Genomic DNA, 19,781 nt, shown 5'->3' with positions numbered 1-19,781 from the left:
ACATGGCCTTGGGGATAGTGCAGGTGTCTCTGTGCTGCCATTTCCTCAGCTGTGAGTGGATTAGTAATAACTTCTAGGTCAGAGCCCATCACAGCGTCTCAATGAGTCATCTCCAGTTGGCTGGAGGAGGATTTCTAGTACTACTGCATGATGAGAGATGAGGACCACTGTTTTGTATGGAGGCTACACCTGTCAACGCCCAGATGTGTGCTCATTGCTCCTAGGCTCCCCTGTGTGTCCCAGTGCCGAGGTCAAAGGGCATTACTCAGGTGCAGTCCTTCTATGAACCCAGAAATAGCCACTGGCAACCAGCAGGAGGAGCTGGGGTGGAGTGGTGGACTAAAGGGGGTGTCCTGAAATCTGGTCCTCAGCAGCCGCAGGAATGAGAGATCCAGGGGTTCTAGAGCTCCAGCAGGAGGACATGGGTGACAAAACCTGGGGAACTGGAGGGGAAAGACTGAACTCACATCAAGGCACCAGGTTGCCCCAGAGTTCGGAAGGGGTTTAGAGCATCAGATTCCGGTCTCACTGCTGGTCCTGAGATGCAGGTGGATTTGACTTTGTGCTCATGTGGACCCGACCAGGCTGTTCAATCTGAAGGCAGAAAGGACCAGAGCTTGGGTTGGGACTGAGCTGCTCCCGTGGTGGTGGTGGGGTGGCTTTGTGGGAGAGGCAGACAGACACAGAGAACAAGGGGGTCAGGATAGAGGGCACAGGAACTGTGTCCAGGCCCAGGGTGAGGGTTTACTGTGGCCAGAGCCCCAGGTGCAGCCATGTGGTTGTCACAGAGTCACTGCCACCTCCCCAGTGTGACCCTGGCCACTGGGCTCATGCAGCGTGGGCTGCACTCACAGGCCTGCGTGTTGGATGTGTAGCCCTGTTCCTCAGTGAAAGCCCACAGCTCAGTTAGGAGCTGTGTGACTGACTGGGGTTGGCCACTTTGGCTAGAAAGAGAATGGTGTCACTGTTTGTGTCGTAGATTTCATCAGAAAAGGCCTGTCGAATCATAGAATTGTTGGGTTCAGCCTTCCACACCAAGGTACGGCTTTCACTCCGGTGGCGGCCGCGGTTTCAGTGCCTTTCTCTGCCACATCAAGCAGAGCGCGGTAAACCACCTGTGGGGACGCAAGAGTGTTACTGATGACAGCCAGGGGTGCAGGAGGAGGCAGCTGGCCCGCGGACCCCCAGGGGACACCCCTGTGCCAGGTGTCACCCACTGGCCTGTCTCCTTGCTCTTCCTCCCTCCACCAGCTGGCTGCTTGTGCAGTCTGAGATGCACAGGCAGAAGGGATTCTCTCAGAGCCACATGGGCGAAGGTGAGGCGCCCTGACTCAGGTCTTCTCTGTCTGAGCCCAGAAACTGCCCCGCCCCTAAAATTCACTGCTGCAAGGAGGAGCAGTGGCAGATCCAGGTATTTTTCTGTCAGCAGCTTCCACCTTGAAGCTGCCATGGCAGTGCTGGCCAGGGGCAGCGCGCCTGCTCCAGCCACTAGAGGGCGCTCTGCCACGTGGCATGGGACAAGGCTCTGCATGCTGGTAGCAGCTAGGCACTCCCTTTGGCCTTGAGGGGGAAGGGCAATGGAGAGCGCGCCCAGGACGCCGCCCCTCCCTCAGCCCTGGGAAATGCGGAAGCAGGCCACAATTCTCTGGGTCCGGAACCAGAAGAACTGCCTTTGCGAACAGCCTCCACCTTTCTCGCCAGCCCATGTGCACCCCAGTCTCACGGGTTTTCGCCCCTGGCCTGGCACTATCCAAGTGGCATTAGCTCATGAGGGGGTCCTATGACACGCTCGCCAGCCTATAGCCAGCTCTCTGGTCGATGACCCCTTCTCTCGTCACCTTCTACTATATCAGCTCTAGCCCCTCCCTTATTAAATCAGATTTGTTCTTGAAGTGTCTCTGAGATCCCCGCACGCCTGGCTTTCTTCACGAGTAAGGAGTGGTGTAAAGCGATCTTGTATGGCCCCGTGCACCTGAGGTCTTTCCTGAGCCCCCCACTCCACTCTGGCCTCACCTGCGGGTCGGGTGACCAGGGGAGAGGGTGAGAAAGGGAGCTGTTAGAGCAGAGCAGAGCCTGGATCCCCGCACCAGGGGAGGCGACCCGAGCCTGGCAGGCTATCACATCTGCCCCTGTATCTAATAGACCTCAAAAGGGCTTTTCTTGTATATTAATTGTAAGCTCAGGCCGTTCCCGTTTTATGTTTTGAACCCAAAATATGCCTGAAGACCCAAAAGTCCTTTCTCCCCTAGGGTTCGTAGTGGCTGAGGCACCAACTGAAATTAAAGGAACAAGGATGAGCTGGGAAATTCTTTGTCCTGCAGGGATAGAGCTAACACTATCACGCGCTGAAGCCATGATTTTTAGTTCTCCAGTATAGTCCTGATCTATCACTCCTGGAATAATATGCAGGCCCTTCAGTGCAGAGCTGCTGCAGCCTAACAGTAAGCCAACAGATTCCCTTGGAAGAGAGCCAATGAGACCTGTAGGGAGGGCCTGGACTCCCATTTCTGGAGTCAGTACTGTGCTGGTGAAGGAACAGAGGTCGAGTCCTGCACTCCCTGGCGTTGCTCGGAGGAGACTGGAAACTGATTGTAGTTGTGGGTTGTTGGGGGATAGGCCTGAGGTTGGAGGAAGGAAGGAGCCGCCCCAAAATTTTTCTGTGGGGCCAGGGGTGGCCCCTCTGCCAGTTTCCCGAAATCGGGCGGCCAGAGTCATTGAAAGTAGATCTGCAATTCTTAGCCCAATGCTTCCCCTTTCTACAACGAGGACAAGTTCCAGGCATAGCTCTCATTTTCTGATTAGGGCAGTGAGCTATTAAGTGACCCATTTGTCCGCAGGAAAAACAGCTGCCGGGAGGATCAGCAGTGCGCAGATGTCCCCCTCCTTTCCCCCCTGTACAGGGGGTGCGTAAGAACTGAATTACAGTCTGCCCTTGGAGCGCTGCAGCCAGCGTGAGGCCCTGCATATAGGCTGGACCAATGTTTGCACAAAGCCGAAGATAGTCAGTTGTTGGGGATTCAGTTTCAGCCATGAAGGGGGAAGGGCACAGAGCTCCCAAGACGCTGCCCTTCCCCACCAGCTCTGGGGTAGTGTGGGAGGAAGTCCCTCCCACCTTCTGGTCTCAACCGGAAAAGAAAGCCTGTGCCCCTGGGAGGCGAACACGTACGTGCCACCATGATGGGCTTGTCCCGCCCACAAAGGAAGTTTTGTGATATCACTTGATGGACATGGTCCTTAGCCTATGACTGGACCTTTGGCCAGCCCCCTTTCTTTCCCGCCATTGCCTCTATATAAGGGCCTTTCCCTATTAAAGTTTTTGAGATGCATCCCACCACCGCAGCGTGTCCCTGATGCCTTCTTTCTGCCCCCGGTAACATGTGAGGGGACTGGGGGGAGGGGAGGCTTCACCAACCTTTCCTCAACTTAGCGCAAGTCCATGAGAGTCGCCTTTGGCCTTCTGCTGGCGGAAGGCAAGGCCGAGTGCTCTTTCATAGATTTTGGGGTTCATCATTCTCCCCGGGAGATCGGGGAGAAAGGGATCGTTCAGATCCCGACATCTGGCTCCCGATTGCGGGGTGGATCACATGGCCGGGAATTTCGGGGTATAATATCCCCACAGATTGTGCTAAGTAGGTTTTTAGAGGAGGGTCCTGCCCATCCAGATGGGGCAGAAGCATGGAGACAAGACAGGCCAGGCACGGGCTCGCGGGACGCAGCGCCAGAGAGAATTGCCCTGCCGTAGCGATTTGGTGCAGGCTGGGGAGGGAGCGGGGTGCGCCTCCCGTGGAAACATGTCATTGGAGCAGCGGGGTCGGTCCTGCTCTGCGTGCCCCGGGCCAGACGGCTTGGCCCCACAGCGGGCGGCCGAGCACCGGAGCGGTTTGGCGTTCTCGCCAGCTGCGGGCAGCGCTGGCGGGAGTCATGTGGCGGGCTGAGCGCGGAGTACAGTCTGGGCTCCACGTGGCCCTGGGTTTGTGAGCTGTGGGTGCTGGGGCCCGCGTGGCCTCGGGCGGCACCGGGCCTCTAGTGCGGAAGCGTGGTTCTGCCACATGGGAAGCCGCGTCATGGCGGCGGCAAAGCTTTCGGGAGAGAGCTGCCTTTTGGCCAGGCTGAGGTGCTTACAGCAGCTGGGCGGACCCAGCAGCCCGCCTGCGGCCCCAGCCTGCAAATGGAGTTAAAACCAAACAAAAAAAAGAGGAGTTAATGTTAAAGGGGTTAATGTTAAGTTTTCCCTAGCTGGTCAAGGGACACAGTGGGCAGCTTTGAGTGGGGCTTCGCCCCTGGGTAGCAGCTCTGGGAAGTCATGTTGCGGGCTGGGCGCTGAGTGCAGTTTAGGTTCTGCGGGGCCATGGGCCGGCGCCCCCGTTGGGGTGCACGGGCGGCAGCAGCCCCGAGTGGCTGGACCTGCTGCAGCCCCGTGACCGTGGTTTTGGGTGGAAACTGCTTTGTGCCTGCCTCCCTCCCCCCCACCGCCTCTAAGGGAACAAGAGTTGATGGTCGTTAAGCTCAGAAATTCGGGTGAGTTGGTTGAATCCTGATTTCTCTGACTTAACACAGCACAATGGAGTCCTCCATCTTGAAGGCGGGATCCCACCCATTCCCCCCAGGTGAGGGGCGTGCCAGACTCCCCTGGGCTGGGTGGGACTTGGACTTAACAAGCCTCCAGCGATTGTGATAACTGATGGGAGGGGATAGCACCCTTCCTGCTTGCCTACACGTTTTCTCTCTGTGTCAGACTTATGGCTGCAGGTGGGGTTAAAGCCAGGGAAAGCTTCAAATTGGGAAACAAAACAAAATATTAAAGGGAAAAACAAAGTTTTGATACGGCAATAGGTAATTTGATTTAACTTCCATGTTTACCAGTTCAAAGATACAAAATCAACTGGAGTTTTTCTAGATGGATAAAAGGGTTTGTTTGTCCACTGTAGGTGATTTAAAAATTGTCATGTTGGGAGTGTGTAATTAACAGAGGTTTCCTTTTTGTTTTTTTATTCAACCACGTGGTTCTATTATGGGCAAATTAATACCATTTGCCGCTGGAATTCCAGAAAATTTAAATGGCCAATCAAAGCAATTTTAAGAGCACTCAGGTATTTGTGTGTGTGTGTGTGTGTGTGTACGCGTGTGTGTGCTTGTTGGTAAGATTTAAAATCATAACAATAGGTTTTCAGCCCAATGTTCGATGCAAACCAAGCTGTCTATTAAAAATTCCATAAGGTTCAAATATGAAACATGTGGTAAAAGTACAATGGTATAAAACCGGTGTGTTATTTTATATTCAGTGTGTTAAAAGTTAAGTGTGCATCTAGTCTTAACAACTCTTTGGCATAAATTAAGATTTTACCTTCCCATTTTTCTCTCCTGTGTTCTCATAAACTCTCAAGATCAAGGAATTGGGATTGCCTCATACAAATGTGACTATTAACCTCAACTTTCCTGACCCAGGATTAATATATTGCTTTATAGGATACAGGTGGACAGATGTGCTAGACGCATGGATGGTGGCAGCCCGTGGGTACAGGAAGCTGCCACCACAGTCTGTTCCCAAACTGCCTGGTTTCACTACTAACGATCCTTTGCTCTCTCTCGCATTGGAAGCTGCTCGAATGATTTATGAGCCTTGTGAGGATGTGAATAGTCCCATCCTAACAGTTACTCCAGGTTAAATCACCATAGTTATGTTAGTGGCCACAGAGCTAGCCAGGTAAATTTTGTGATTAAGAAAGTCTTTTCACCCTGCTTAAACCAGAAGGGCATCAATATACCAGAGCCAGAAATGCTGGAAAAAAATTTTTAAACACCCTAACCAATCTATATAGAAATTTTGCAGGCAACCCAGAGCGAGATGTGACAGTCTATCCAGAGATGCCACTGCAGCCTTGCCTAGATTTCTCCATCGCATGGCATGGAACTTGCCAAATTGGGATGAGGGACACAGCCACTGCCGGGACTGAGGATTCCACACTGCTTTAACCCTTTGCCCTTGGTTGTCATTTATCTGTGTTCTCTTTCACTTGCCAGTGGGATTAAATGGCGTGATTCAAGTTGATGGCATATAAATCTCATGTTCTCTAAGTGTTATAGCAAAACCTTAACAAGCAGTTTTTGGTCAGTTCTCAACGAGTTACAAATGGATTATCTCTGTTGTTTTTTCCTTGTTGCTCAATTGGAGACAAAAAAGGGCATGTATGACTAAGACTCCCTGGATAAAGTTCAAAGCCAGCCCGGGCGAAAGAAAAATCTCTCTAAAATCCCACCTCCCAGTTAAACAGCAAGGAGCCAGATTGAGAGCTCAACCACAGAGAACGAGCAAAAGGCTGAAGCAGCACCGTGACTCAAGTGGTAGAACACTAGCCTTGAACAAAAGTGCTCAGGGACAGTGCTCAGGCCCCGAGTTCAAACGCAGATGGGAAAATGCAATTCCAGCCACAAACGTTGAAATTCCTGGGACTTAGCCAGTCCAGGAGATGGAAAGGTGGAGTGGAGTGAGAGGAGAATGGTGCCATATTATCCTAAAGGGAGCTGCCTTGTTTCACCCTTTCAAAAAGGATCAGAGCCGGGAAATCGAGAGAGATAATTCCTGTCCATTTTCTTCTTTTCTGCCAGTTGTATATAGGTGTATATATATATTTATTTTTTTGCCACTGACTGGCTATGCCAAACCGGTTTTCTATCATTGAACACTTCTTTCAGTCATTTCTCCTTACCTGTTCACTTTACAATTGGGTTTATGCTCCAAAAGGAACCATTCCTGGCTTATGCCCAGGGTGTGTTCTATGCCATTCATGCCAACCAGCTCTGAGAACTTGTCAATACTTTGCCTGACCTTTTCAAAAGTGTCTTTTGACAGAATAACATCTCTTGCTGAGATCACCAATTGGGAATTTGCCGTTCATAGCCGTCACCCTAACACAGACCTGAACCCTGGAGGCACCAGCCTTGAAAACTTCTGGGTATGCCCAAGATGCAGGAGGGGCTAGAGGAAACCATAGCGCTCTCTGGCCCCAGTGACCATCCTCATGGTAATGATGGGAACTTTTGCCAGCCACACTGGATGGTGCCAGGCTGACCAGGGGCCCTTGATTTACATCGCCTCTTGACAGCAGGAAGTAGCTACAGAAGAAGAGCCCTCCACCCATACTCCCTGCCTGGTGGCCGCCGGTGTCATAATTTTAAAAAACAAAGGGGGGGTATTCCCCAGGATTAATTAAGGATAGTCAGGATTAATTAAGGATGGTTATGCTTATGTTAATTATCAAGAAATTTTAAATCATCCCGAATCAGTGTGGGATGGAGTACTGTATATGTGTTTTTCCAGATTGGAAAATTAAACCCAGAGCACCCGCTCTGGAGAAATGTTTTCTTGTTCTCTCCAGGAAAAGGAGGACCATGTTGGACTTCTGCTCTCCCATGGAAATATGGAAAGTAGGAGTGCATACGGTAGGAGGCAACCAAGCTTCCTTTCCTTGTTTGCTTTCTAGATTCCTTCTTGAGCGTCTCATGGCTCAATGTTTTGCCGTGGCAATACTGCCTACAGCGTCACACAAAGAAACTAAAGGAATTTTGCACCATGCTTCTTCCTTTCCTCTCCCCCTGCTGCTAGACTTGGGGAGTCTCGGTGGAAAGAAAATAGGAGCTGAGGGTATTGACACTCAACCCCAATGTTTTATGATAGAAATGTTTAAAAAAGTAAACACAAAGGTTTAGCACCTTGGCTTCAATGTTTATATAAAAGAATGTTACTAGTCACTTATGTTTGAGTGATCAGCTACTGTGAACTGCCAGGAATGCCAGTTTCAGCTTCTACCTCACCAACAAAAGAGGGCTGATGTTTGCATCTTCCTGCACTTGGCAGAAACCAGCTGAGGATTCCGACTCCTGGACAAAGCCAGACGGATGGACCCTTACCTACCCCTCACCCCAGTTTTGTGGAAGGGGCCCCACAGATCTTATGTCAGCATTTGCCCTATGCCCACAGAGCCCATGTGTTTACAGCATCCCCTGCTCATTGAAAAATCAAAAGGGGGGAGATGTTGGGGATTCAGTTTCGGCCATGAAGGGGGAAGGGCACAGAGCTCCCAAGACGCTGCCCTTCCCCGCCAGCTCTGGGGTAGTGTGGGAGGAAGTCCCTCCCACCTTCTGGTCTCAACCGGAAAAGAAAGCCTGTGCCCCTGGGAGGCAAAAACGTGTGTGCCACCATGATGGGGTTGTCCCGCCACAGAGGAAGTTTTGTGATATCACTTGATGGACATGGTCCTTAGCCTATGACTGGACCTTTGGCCAGCCCCCTTTCTTTCCCGCCATTGCCTCTATATAAGGGCCTTTCCCTATTAAAGTTTTTGAGATGCATCCCACCACCGCTGCATGTCCCTGATGCCTTCTTTCTGCCCCCGGTAACATGTGAGGGGACTGGGGGGAGGGGAGGCTTCACCAACCTTTCCTCAATGTAGCGCAAGTCCATGAGAGTACGCCTTTGGCCTTCTGCCGGCGGAAGGCAAGGCCGAGTGCTCTTTCATAGATTTTGGGATTCACCATTCTCCTCGGGAGATCGGGGAGAAAGGGATTGTTCAGATCCCGACAGTCAGTTATTCCTGCCTTTCTCTTAAAAGGCCTGATGGCTGCTTGGCAAGCTGCATTAGCATTTTCATATGCCAATTGTTATACAAGAACCTTGCCGGCATCCTCATTTTGGATCAGATGACCTGTTGCCTCCAATAATCCAGAGACAAAATCTTGATAAGGTTCATCTGGTCCCTGTCTAATTTTGGAAAGGTCTTCAGTCTTACTAGAGTTAGGGAGTCTACTCCAGGCACGTTTAGTGGCAACACTTATCTGACCATAAACGTCCGGGGTGTAATCTAACTGGGTCTGGGTGTCAGCATAAGCACCCTCCCCAGCGAGCTCCGCAAATGAAGCAGGCACATTATTTGTCCTGTTGGCATCTGCGGTGGCCTGACACTGTTCCACAAATTCAGACTTCCACAATAAGTAATACCCTCCACTAAGACAAGCCTTAGCTAACTGTTTCCAATCATTTGGGCATAAAATTTTAGCAGCCAAGGTATCAAGAATGACTTGAGTAAATGGCACTGTAGGGCCGTATTGAGTACAAGCATTCTTTAGATCTCTTATTTGTTTAAATGGCAAAGGCTGATGAACTCTTTCGTTATCCTCATTCCTCCTCACAGGGAATAAATGAAAACCAGAAATGTCCTCCCCTCTTTGAGCAGCCTGCGCCAGGGAGAGTTGCAGGGTGCTACGCTTAGGGGAAGGATTAGGACTTGTCCCAAAAAGGAGTTCACCACTAGGAGGGCCAGACGCCTTTAACAGCGCAGGCTGAGATGGTACTGGCGATGAGGTGGTGGGGGTGGTGGGAAAGGATCAAAGTCTGCCAAGATTGTGGGCGGGGGCCCACAAGTCTCTAACTTTACAGGAGTTTGTTGTCCCGGATGAAGCTGCAACAACAGGGTTATAACTGATTCCAACATTTTCTCAACATGGGTCAATCTATCTTTAGTAGGCCCATTGCATAATTTCTCCTCAGAGTCTGAGCCATCTGAGTCTTCCTTAATATCCAGCCCAGTGGGTTCAGATCGTACTAATTTTCTCAGCTCTTCCCTGGCAGCTGCATAAGCTCCGGGGGCTGGTGATGCTCATCAGGCCCCTGTTCAGTTTCTCTGATCAACTGATCGAATCTAACCCGTTCATGTCTAGGATCCAAACAATTTCGGACCAGATTCCTGAAAGTAAAAGATCCACTGGGGTTTTCTCAGGGCCATTTGCATCATAATGTTCCTGAACCTTTTTTCCAATTTTCTGCCAAGTTTCTAAGTTAATGGTTCCTTCCTCCGGGAACCAGGGGCATGCTTCCTCGACAAATGAAAGAAACGTTCTAACTGACTTTGGCCAATTTTCACACCCCGGGTATGTAGCATGCCTTTGAGGGTCTGCACATATAGCGTGTGGATGTTACCGTGTCCCATAATTTCTCACTCCCGACGATACTCTCTCTCCCCCGCTCTCCTTCCCAAGTGATCGGACGTCCTTACTTGAGCGGGGTCCTCTGCCATCGTTCCAGGTTTCCAGGTCCCTGTTAGGGAGCCACAACTGCCGAGCTAGCTGGCAGTGAAAGGGAATCCTGAATGAGGGAGGCAAGGATTAAGGAAAAGGAAAAATAAGGCAAGAGAAAAAAGACAAGAGAAAAAGATGGGGGTACAGGAGGTCTGCAGCCGTAAGGTTGAAACTCAAGACTGCAGCCAAGTTTATTCTTAACTCCCAGCTTATATGCAGTTTTGGAACCAGGGAATAGCATAGGGTTGTTAAAATTCAAGAACACAAAGAGGCTTTGAAGTTCGCAACATTTGATTACAGTAAACACAGGATAAGGTTGACTAACATAGGAATCTACTCCAGCGGACATAGAAAGGTGCGGACATAGCAAAGTAATTCCGGATAGTGGCTGTGAACAAATGTCCTTGCATCTAGCATGTCTTGGCAATAACAACACAGCCAGAGGAGAGAATGAATTTAGCTGCAAGTTTGGCACCCAACATCCTGGCGAAATCGGCACAGCCAGAGGTCAGGATGAGCTTAGCTGCTAGCTCGGCTCCCGACACACTACAGTGCAGGACAGAGCCTTGTCCCGCAGGTATGATACGGTAAGGTCTTCAAACTTCACCATGGGTACCTGCACACATTGGCCTTCACTCAAGTAGAACTTGGACTTGACAGTATCCAAAGGGTGTCTCACACTTGGCTTCAGGAAAGCAATTGATCAGAGACCATGAGAGAGCTATCTTAGTCCAACTTCGGCCCCAGGCTGTCCACGGCCACCAAAGTCCCTCCTAGTGGGGAGCCCTGGCTGGGTTTGGAGAAATACTTGGGCTATCGGAAAGGTCCTTAGGGTTCGGTTGAGAACTAGAAACCTAGTATGGAAAGAGGGCTGTGAAAGTATGACATGGTTATTGGTGCTAAATGAGAAGTGAGTAGAAATCTGTGGGATCAGGAGTGCACAAAAGAGATAGGGGTTAGAGAAAGTGGGGGGGCACGAGAAAACGCAGGACAACAGAAGGTGTTGGACGCTGGGGAGAATCAGGGAACTCTTGATTCTTGAAAATGGCTATTTATGCTCGTTCATGGCGCCTCCTATTCCTGCTTAGGAAATGCTATCTGGGGTGATCAGTGGTTTGTTACTTCTTCTGAATTGCAAATCTCCTGGGGATAGCCAGGTACAGGAATCTCCTCCCCACCCTAAGATCTGTTCTGTAAAGGAAAAAATCACAAGCATCACCACCACCCCACCCCTTGCTTGATGTGCTGTTGTTCATGAGATGCTCATGAGGCACATAGGAAAACCTTGTATGTATGGAAAAAGACGGGAGACCTATGCAATTCACATATTGGTGGACTTATTTTTTAAAATGACCTGTGTGGAACTGAAAGCCCCTGTACAAGTATTTAAAGACAATTTTTTAATGGAAAAGCAGACACATCTGATTTTGTGTACCCGCATGTGTGCATTTGTGTGTGTGCGTGCGCGTGTTTGTGTGTATGTGTGTGTGTGCTATGTCTCTCATGGTTATTTAGGTACAGTAGGGTATCCTTCCCTGGGGTTGGTGGGCCTCAGGGCTCTGCCCCTCCTGACATGGGAATCTAGAGAGGGGGGAGGCAGGCTGTCCAGACATTGCTTGCTGGGGGGCCGCAGTCCTCAGGCTCTGTGGATCTTTGGGGCCTCCTTTGCCTTGGCCTCCTTCCTCCCCTGCCCCTTCTGCTGCTTCAAGCTCAGTAACTTTGACGTTCAGGTCTCCTCCTACTTCACCTTGGGCCTGCTTTGGGCTCCTAACGAAACTCTTCTCCATGACAGCTCCTGAGAAACCTGGGAGGAAATCCTGAGGAACCACAAAGTCAGGTCTGGGAACCTCTGGATAAGCAGAGAGGTGATAGCTTGGGCCTGAGAGCTTTGGTCTGTTTCCTGAGGCTGCTACTCACTACCTGTGTGAGCTGTGGTCCTTATGTCTGGCCTTCCTTATGTCTAAGAGGCAAGATGATGGGAAGGAAGCAGACAGCACATTCTGTGAAATGCACTGATGGCTAGTCTCCAGCTTGGATAAACACCGTGGAGTGTACTTTCAGAGACAGGTGAGGTTGGGTGTTGGACCCAGGTATCTGCAACCGTAGTCAGGAAATGGGGAATCCAGAGGCGAGTAGACCAATGCAGACTTTATTTCAGGAGGGCCAGGGTTTATATAGGGTTAGAAATCAATTCACAACTTTAAGAGTAAAATTAATACAGAATGATATCCATATCAATACAAAAGTTGCAGATGTTGGATGTCACTACTACAAAGGGCTTTGCTACAAAGACTATTGATAGTAAATAAAGGATTAAACCAGTCAAAGCAGAACTCTAGCTATCACCTAGCTACTATTTCCTCAAGACTAATTATCTTTCACCATGACTTCCCTATTTACTGAGAAAATCTTTTGCTAAAGCAGCTGGGGAAACAAGTCTCCCCAGGGAGGCTCTATACAGGAGAGGGGAGAGTCTCATGACAAAAATGGCTTCCTTTGGCCAACAAACACAGGAGACTTCTTCAATGGAGATTTTCCCCCCTAGGCCTATTAGTTTGTGAATAAGGCATCAGAACGTCTGTGCCAAGGTAAGTTGTCAACTGGTCAGAGAAGTAATTCTCCCACAGTTGGGTCCCAGTGGCTCATATCTGTAAGCCTAGATACTTAAAAGACTGAGATCTGAAGATTGTGGTTTGAAGCCACCCTGGCTAGAAAGTCTGTGAGACTCTTGTCTGCATTCACCAGCAAATATCCATAGGAGGAGCTGTAGCCACACTGGTAGAGTGCCAAACGTGAGTGAAAAAGCTAAGCAAGAGTGCCCAGATCCTGAATTGAATACACACTACCAGCCCACTCACAAACACACACATCACAAATATTCAGTTTAGATCCATCCCTCTTTGAATAACTGTTTTCTGTTCTTCAGGTCTCTGAATATTGCCACCGTGGAATACATATTTAATTCGATTATTTAGTTGAGTTGAGGATAGATTTCTTGCATGCTAAATGGACTCTTCAATGCTAAAGTGGATCGGTATTGTAGCTTCACCTTGTCATGAAGCCAGACTCGTTGGGCACAGGACTGTGTCCAGGCCCAGGATGAGGGTTTACTTTGGCCAGAGCCCCAGGAGGAGCCATGTGTTTGGCCTTTGCTCATGTAGAACTTGGACTGGACGGTATCCTCGGGGTCAAAGGGTGTCTCCCACTTAGCTGCAGGCAAGCAATTGATCAGAGACCACGAGAGAGCCATCTTGGTCTGGCTTTGGAGCAACGCTGTCCACAGCCACCCACAGTCCCTTCTTGCGGGGATCCCTGGCTGGGTTAGGAGAAATCCTTGGGCAAATGCAAAGGCCCTTGGGGTTTGGTTCTGATCTAGAAATCTGGTATGGAAAGAGGGGTGTGAAAGTATGACATGGTTATTGGTGCTAAATGAGAAGTGAGTAGAAATCTGCGGGATCAGGAGTACACAAAAGGGATCGGGCTTAGAGAAAGTGGGGGAGGGCAGGAGAAGACGCAGGACGCTCGGGAGAAGCAGAGAACTCTTGATTCTTGAAAATGAAGTAAGTAATTATGAGTCCCATACACTGCAGGATGTGAACCTACAACAACAACCCCCTATCTCACAAACACCTTAAATCTCTATTCCCCTGGCAGTGGCTTGGGGTGTTTGGTGGGACCAGAAAGACAGACTGAGCTCTACCTGAAAATTGGTGCAGGGACGGTAACGAAACCCCAGGAGTTCCCTCTGGTCTCCCGGGCCATTCTACACCAGGCGTCTGTGGGCCCAGCCAGGCCCTCTCCTCTCCTAACTCCAGCCCTGCTCCCTCTGCACTGTGCTCTCCATGACTGGCTGGGTTTCCTGTCTGTAATCTAAGACCCTCCCATCTTTCTGCTCTGGGCCATCCCCGGTTCAGCCTCAGACCCAACACCAGCCATGGCACAGTGCGGTTGGGTTTCCATCTCAGCCTCTGGGCTCTCCACATGGCTTCATGATCCTGGGGAAATCACATGGGTGTTGCTTCTGGGGTCTCAGAATGGGCTCTTGTCACCACCACCTGTGAGCCTGGCAGACTCAGCCCTCTGCTTTCTCCCTCCTCCCCCGTCAGTCCTCCTCCCCCAGGACTGGGTCACAGGCACTGTTCTTCAGGCTGAAGTTTGTACAGCAAACTGGAGTGGACTTGTGGGACACTCAGGCTGAAGTTATAGAGAGTTATAAATCTGCTGCTTGCCCTTTTGGATGGGCTGCTAGGGAGAGGAGCGGATTTTCCCCTGCCTGGGTAGGATGAGATCTCGTGTGGATCCTGCCGTGGCTTTATGGCGAGCGAGGCGGGCAGTCTGGGTCCCGCGGGCGGTCTGGGTCCTACGGCCGGCGCGTCAGAGAGGCTTGGGAGTGGAGGCGGCCGTGGCTGCTGCGGCCTCAGCGGTGCCTGTGGCTGGCGCGGTTCACATGGTGCGGGCAGTGAGCGGGAACCCGATCTGACTCAGGCCGGCAGCCCCGGAGGTGGCCCAATGCGCTGCTGCTCCCTCCCCACTCTTCTGAGCCCCGGGCCCAGCCCTTGCCTTGTTGCAGAGATGCTGCAGGGTTCGTGGTGTGCCTGGTCTGGGAGGGGGGTAGTGAGGCGTGCAAGGCACAGGTGCTGCCGTCTGGGCTGCGACACCCCCCCCCCCCATTCCGGGTCCGATTTGGGAACAGTGGTCTCGGGACGCACGGGAACCCGACCCAGCGGCAATGGCTCCCCTGGGTGGCCGTGGGCGATAAGTTTGGGGTGGCCTCCTCCCGCCCTTACACCAGGTGATGGGTGTGCCAAATCCCCCAAGGCTGGGCAGGGGCTTAAAGATGTCTTGCTGTGTTAAGCCGTGTCACATGTCTGTGTTCTGTTCATGTCCTGTCTCCAAACTCGTTTTTCAAAATGTGGCCTCTTCATTTCCTTGCCAGATAAGCTATGAAAGTTTTTGTTTCCTAGGAAAGGAGTTTTTTTTTATTTTTCTTTCCTTTGGACTGATCACGTGATTCTAAAATTGTGGGCAAAATAATATCATTTTGCCACTGGAATTCCAGAAAACTTACATGGCCAATCAAAAAACAATTTTAAGAGCGCTCAAAGTTTGTGCACAGCCATTTTTCTGCATGTATGTGTGTCTGCCTGTCTATTTGTGGGTAAAATATGTAATTTCTTGGTATAGATTATGATTTTACTTTTCCATTTTTCTCTCCTGTGCTCTCATAAAGTTTTAAGAGCAAGGGATCAGGGGGCTGGGGATATAGCCTAGTGGCAAGAGTGCCTGCCTCGGATACAGGAGGCCCTAGGTTCGATTCCCCAGCACCACATATACAGAAAACGGCCAGAAGCGGCGCTGTGGCTCAAGTGGCAGAGTGCTAGCCTTGAGCGGGAAGAAGCCAGGGACAGTGCTCAGGCCCTGAGTCCAATGCCCAGGACTGGCCAAAAAAAAAAAAAAAAGAGCAAGGGATCAGAATCGTTTTATACAAATGTGACTATTAACCTAAATTTTCCTGACCCAAAATTAACGTTTTGCTTCACAGAATGCAGGTTAAAAATGTGTCCTAGCCGTGTGGATTTTGTGACTAGGAAAATCCTTTTACCCTACTTGAACTAGATTGTAATTTGCCACAATTGGGTTTATATTCTGTATGGAACTTTTCTGGCTTATGCCCAGGGTATGTTCTCCTATGCCATTCATGTTAACTAGCCCTGTGAACTTATCAGCCTTTTTCCTGACATTTTCAAAAGTCTCTTTTAACAGAATATCATCCCCCACTGAGGTCACCACCTGGGAACTTGCAGTTCAAGGCCATCATCCTTCTACACTGCTGTGCCCAATGCAGATCTGGACCCTGGAAGTCCCAGCCCTAGGAACTTTCTGATTTGCTCAAGCTACAGGAGCTGGCCAGAGGAGGCCATGACACCCTCTGGCCCTAATAACCATTCTCGTAGTAATGATGAGGACTTTTGCCAACCAAACTGGATGGTGCCAGGCAAAACAGGGGCCCCTGACCACTTCTCCCCCTTTCAGCAGGAAATAGTTCCAGAAGAAATGACCTTCGCCCATAGTCCAAGCTCGGAAGAGGTAGCAATCCAGCCCTACCTCCCGTCAGGGAGCACATGTCTCATAATGGCGCCGGGCCAGGCCCAAGGGGCGGTCCTATGGGATATGATGACCGCCCATAGAGGAAGTTCTGTGATATCACTATGATAGGCAGTTTATCAGCCTATCGCTAGTATGCAGTTAGTCCCTCCCCTTCCTGTTGTCTCCACTGAGTAAATCCTGTGGGAGTTCCAGAAGGTCACCCCGAGATGACCGCAATCGTGTCCGTGTCATTCTTTAAGGGTGTGATGGGAGGAGGGGGCGTCTCGTGACTACGCACCCCCAAGGCTTGCACAATGGGCCGCACTCCAACTTTACAAGCGAGGGTGAGGGGGTCCCAACAAATAGCAAGAGGGGTTTAGCCTGGGAGGAGCAGCTGTTGTAATGAGCAGTCATCTCCTACTGCCTCCCACTCTGCCTGCATTCTGTCCCTGCACCCCACATTGGCTGTGTGATCTCCCATGGTAGGTTTTGGAAGGTGCTGAACTGGTTACTCAATCGGTCCCATGTTTCTTTCTACCAAGTACTATCACTGTGTGTGTGTGTGTGTGTGTGTGTGTGTGTGGTCTACTGGAGGAACCTGGCAGGGAGTCAGGGGAAAAGATTAGAGAGGAGGAGGTTTTTTTTTGTTTGTCTACTCCCAGGTCCCAGAGCAGTCCGAGAGCACTGCACACTTGGTAGGCTCTATGAGGGGCAAAGCCTAGATCAGGGCAGGCCAATGCCTAAATGTAGTGCAGATTAATTGAGAGCAGACCTGGAGCTCTGATAGTTCCGGACATGTTTATTGATTTGCAGGTAGCATAAAGACTCCAGGCAGTGGAATGATCTTTTCAGTCCTCCAGGTTTGGGCATGGTTATTTATTTCCACCTTCAGGCTGGAAAGGCCTTCAGGTGAGGAGAAAGCAGAGCGCATGTGTTGGGGGAAGGATCAGACAATCCCCCAGGGCCAAAGGTCCCCCCTTCCTGAAGCATGTCCTGTGCTCAGGTGACACAAGTGATGCAGGTGGCTGGCTCCCTGAGTCGTCCCCTAGAGTCGCCTCCTTCCACATGAGACTGGAGCTGTGCACAAGTGACCCGAGTGCAAAGCCTGTCACTAGCAACAGAGTTCCTCCCTGTCAGCCTCTGCCAGCTCTGTCCTGGCCTTCAGAGGAGAAGGGAGGAGGGGAAAGGAAGGAGATGAGGAGACAGGGAGCAGGAAGAGAGAGGAAGGAGGGCATGAGGAGAAAGAGGAGGGAGAAAGAGGAGAAAGGGCCAAGGAGGAATGAGGGAGAGGGAGGAGGGGAGAGGAGAAGGGAGGAGCAATTAGAGGGGAGATGGGGCAAAGGGAAAAGGAGAGAAGTGGAGGGAGAGAGGAAGAGGGAGAGAGAGGGAGAGGGCGAGAGAGACAGAGGAGGGGGGAAAAGGAAGAGGAGCAGGGGTGAGGGGCCTGGCATCCTGGAAATCCTATCTGGAACCCCATGGACAGTGGTGGCCTGGTTGTCTCTAGTGTTTGTTTCCTCTCTGTGGCATCCACTGTTTTAGGAATAGGTTCAACAACAATAACCCCACCGCACCCTGCTGTTCATTTCAGTTCTCCACACTGGAGGTCTGGCTCTATTGCTGAAAGCTCTCTCAGTGTTTAAGACTAACTGGGGAGCCTGGTGAGACCTGGAGACCCCACCCCACTGATGCATTACACATGGGATTCCCCAAACCACTGTGGGGCTTTCGATGTCTTCCCCGAGTCGCCCATTTCCACAATCCCCCTCTTGACAGAGTCCCCAGTGCCAGGCCCGGGCGTGCCAGCTCCTCTCTCCTTCCAGTGATGCACACAGAGCCCACAGGCACCATCATCCCGCCCTGACTCCTCTGCAGGTGCGCACACGTCTATCTGGTTGGACCCTCTCCAACCATGTCCCAGACATGTCCCGACTCCCACCCTCTAGCCCTGGGCTCGGTTCCTAGACTGCCACCCTCCACAAGTCCTGGGTTCCAGATCACACAGCCAGCACCACCCAGCAGCCACGGGGCCTTCAAGCCCAGGGACGAACCTCAATGTTGCCTGCCCGGAGCTTCTGTCCAGAGCAAGATGATCAACCAGCTGGAATGCAGAGGTTTCTGGACTCATCCCTAAGGGCTACATATGCTCGTGCACAGCTCCTCCTACTCCTGCTTAGATAATGCTGGCAAAGATGATCAGTGGCCTGTCACCTCCTGTGAATTACAAATCTCCTGGGGATAGCCAGGTACAGGATTCTCCTCCCCAAACTAATAGCTGTTCTGTTAAAGAAAATATCACAAGCACCATCACCACCCCGCCCCCTTCCTCAATGTGCTTGATGTTCATGAAATGCTCACAGAGGCACATGGGAAAACCTTGTATGTATCAAAAAAGAGGAAAGAGCTTTGCAATTCATGTATTGTGCACTTATTTTGAAGTCACTTTTTAAAATGATCTGTGTGGAAATAGTTCCTTATGATTGTTTGAATATCCTGTGTATTTGTTCTAATTTTTCCGGTGGAGTCCCTGATCTTACAGATATGAGTCTCTTCTTTTCTTTTCTTTTTTTTTTTTTTTGTAAGTTTTGCAAGGGGTCTGTCAATTTTTTTATTTTCCCAAAGGACAAGCTTTTAGTTTTATTTGTTGAATGGTGTTTCTATTTTCAATCATATTTGTCTCTTCTTTAATCTTTGTGATCTCTCGCCTCATAGTCGTTTTTTTTATTTATTAATTGAACATAATTTTTTTTACAAGGTGTTGTGCAAAAAGGGTACAGTTACATAGTAGGGCAGTGTGTACATTTCTTGTGATATCTTACATCCTGTTTTTCTATCACTTGTCTAGGTCAGGTAGACATATACAATATACAATGTATCAAGAACATATACAGTATTCACAGACTTGGTCTCTACTGTCTCTCCGTCTCCCTTTGTTAACAGTCATATATCAGGGAGATCATGCCCCTTTGTTTTCTGTGTTCTAGGCTTGTCTCGCTCAACATTATTTGTTCGAATTCTGAACATTTCCCTGCGAACAACAATATTTCACCATTCCTAATCGCTATGTAGTATTCCATTGTGTATAAGTACCTTATTTTTTGGATCCATTCGTCTGTGGAGGGGCATTTGGGCTGTTTCCATATTTTGGCTATTGTGAATTGTGCCGCGATAAACATGGAAGTACAAATGTCTTTTTGATATCTTGGGTTTTGCTGTTTAGGATAGATGCCTAGGAGTGGTATGGCTGGGTCATAGCGTAGGTCTATATTGAGATTTTGAGAAACCTCCATACTGTTCTCCAAAATGGTTGTACTAATTTGCACTCCCACCAACAATGGAGAAGGGTTCCTCTTTCCCCACAGCCCCTCCAGCATTTGTTGTTTCCTGAGTTCAGAGTATAGGTCATTCTAACTGGGGTGAGGTGGTATCTCAAGGTTGTTTTTATTTGCATTTCCTTTACTAGCAGGGATGTTGAGCATTTCCTCATGTGTTTCTTTGCCATTTTTATATCTTCTCTTGTGAAGTCTCTCTTTAGCTCTTTTGCCCATTTCCTAATAGGATTATTGGGCTTGGAGGGGCTCAGTTTTTTGAGTTCTCTTTAGATGACAGATATCAGGCTTTTGTCT

At 50.0% G+C, this 19,781-nt stretch overlaps 1 long non-coding RNA gene across 1 annotated transcript; it reads left to right on the top strand.

Annotated features, from left to right (window-relative positions):
- The first annotated feature begins 537 nt into the window (after positions 1–537).
- Positions 538–16,558, top strand: LOC125363554. The gene is made up of 3 exons (XR_007213243.1): positions 538–641; positions 14,452–14,461; positions 16,547–16,558. It is a non-coding gene; the product is annotated as an uncharacterized LOC125363554 (long non-coding RNA).
- Positions 16,559–19,781: the final 3,223 nt, after the last annotated feature.

The sequence above is a fragment of the Perognathus longimembris genome, chromosome 14 (assembly GCF_023159225.1).
Source record: "Perognathus longimembris pacificus isolate PPM17 chromosome 14, ASM2315922v1, whole genome shotgun sequence".
Classification (NCBI taxonomy): domain Eukaryota; kingdom Metazoa; phylum Chordata; class Mammalia; order Rodentia; family Heteromyidae; genus Perognathus; species Perognathus longimembris.
The sequence above is the reverse complement of the archived record's forward strand: the minus strand, read 5'-3'. Positions and strand labels throughout refer to the sequence as shown.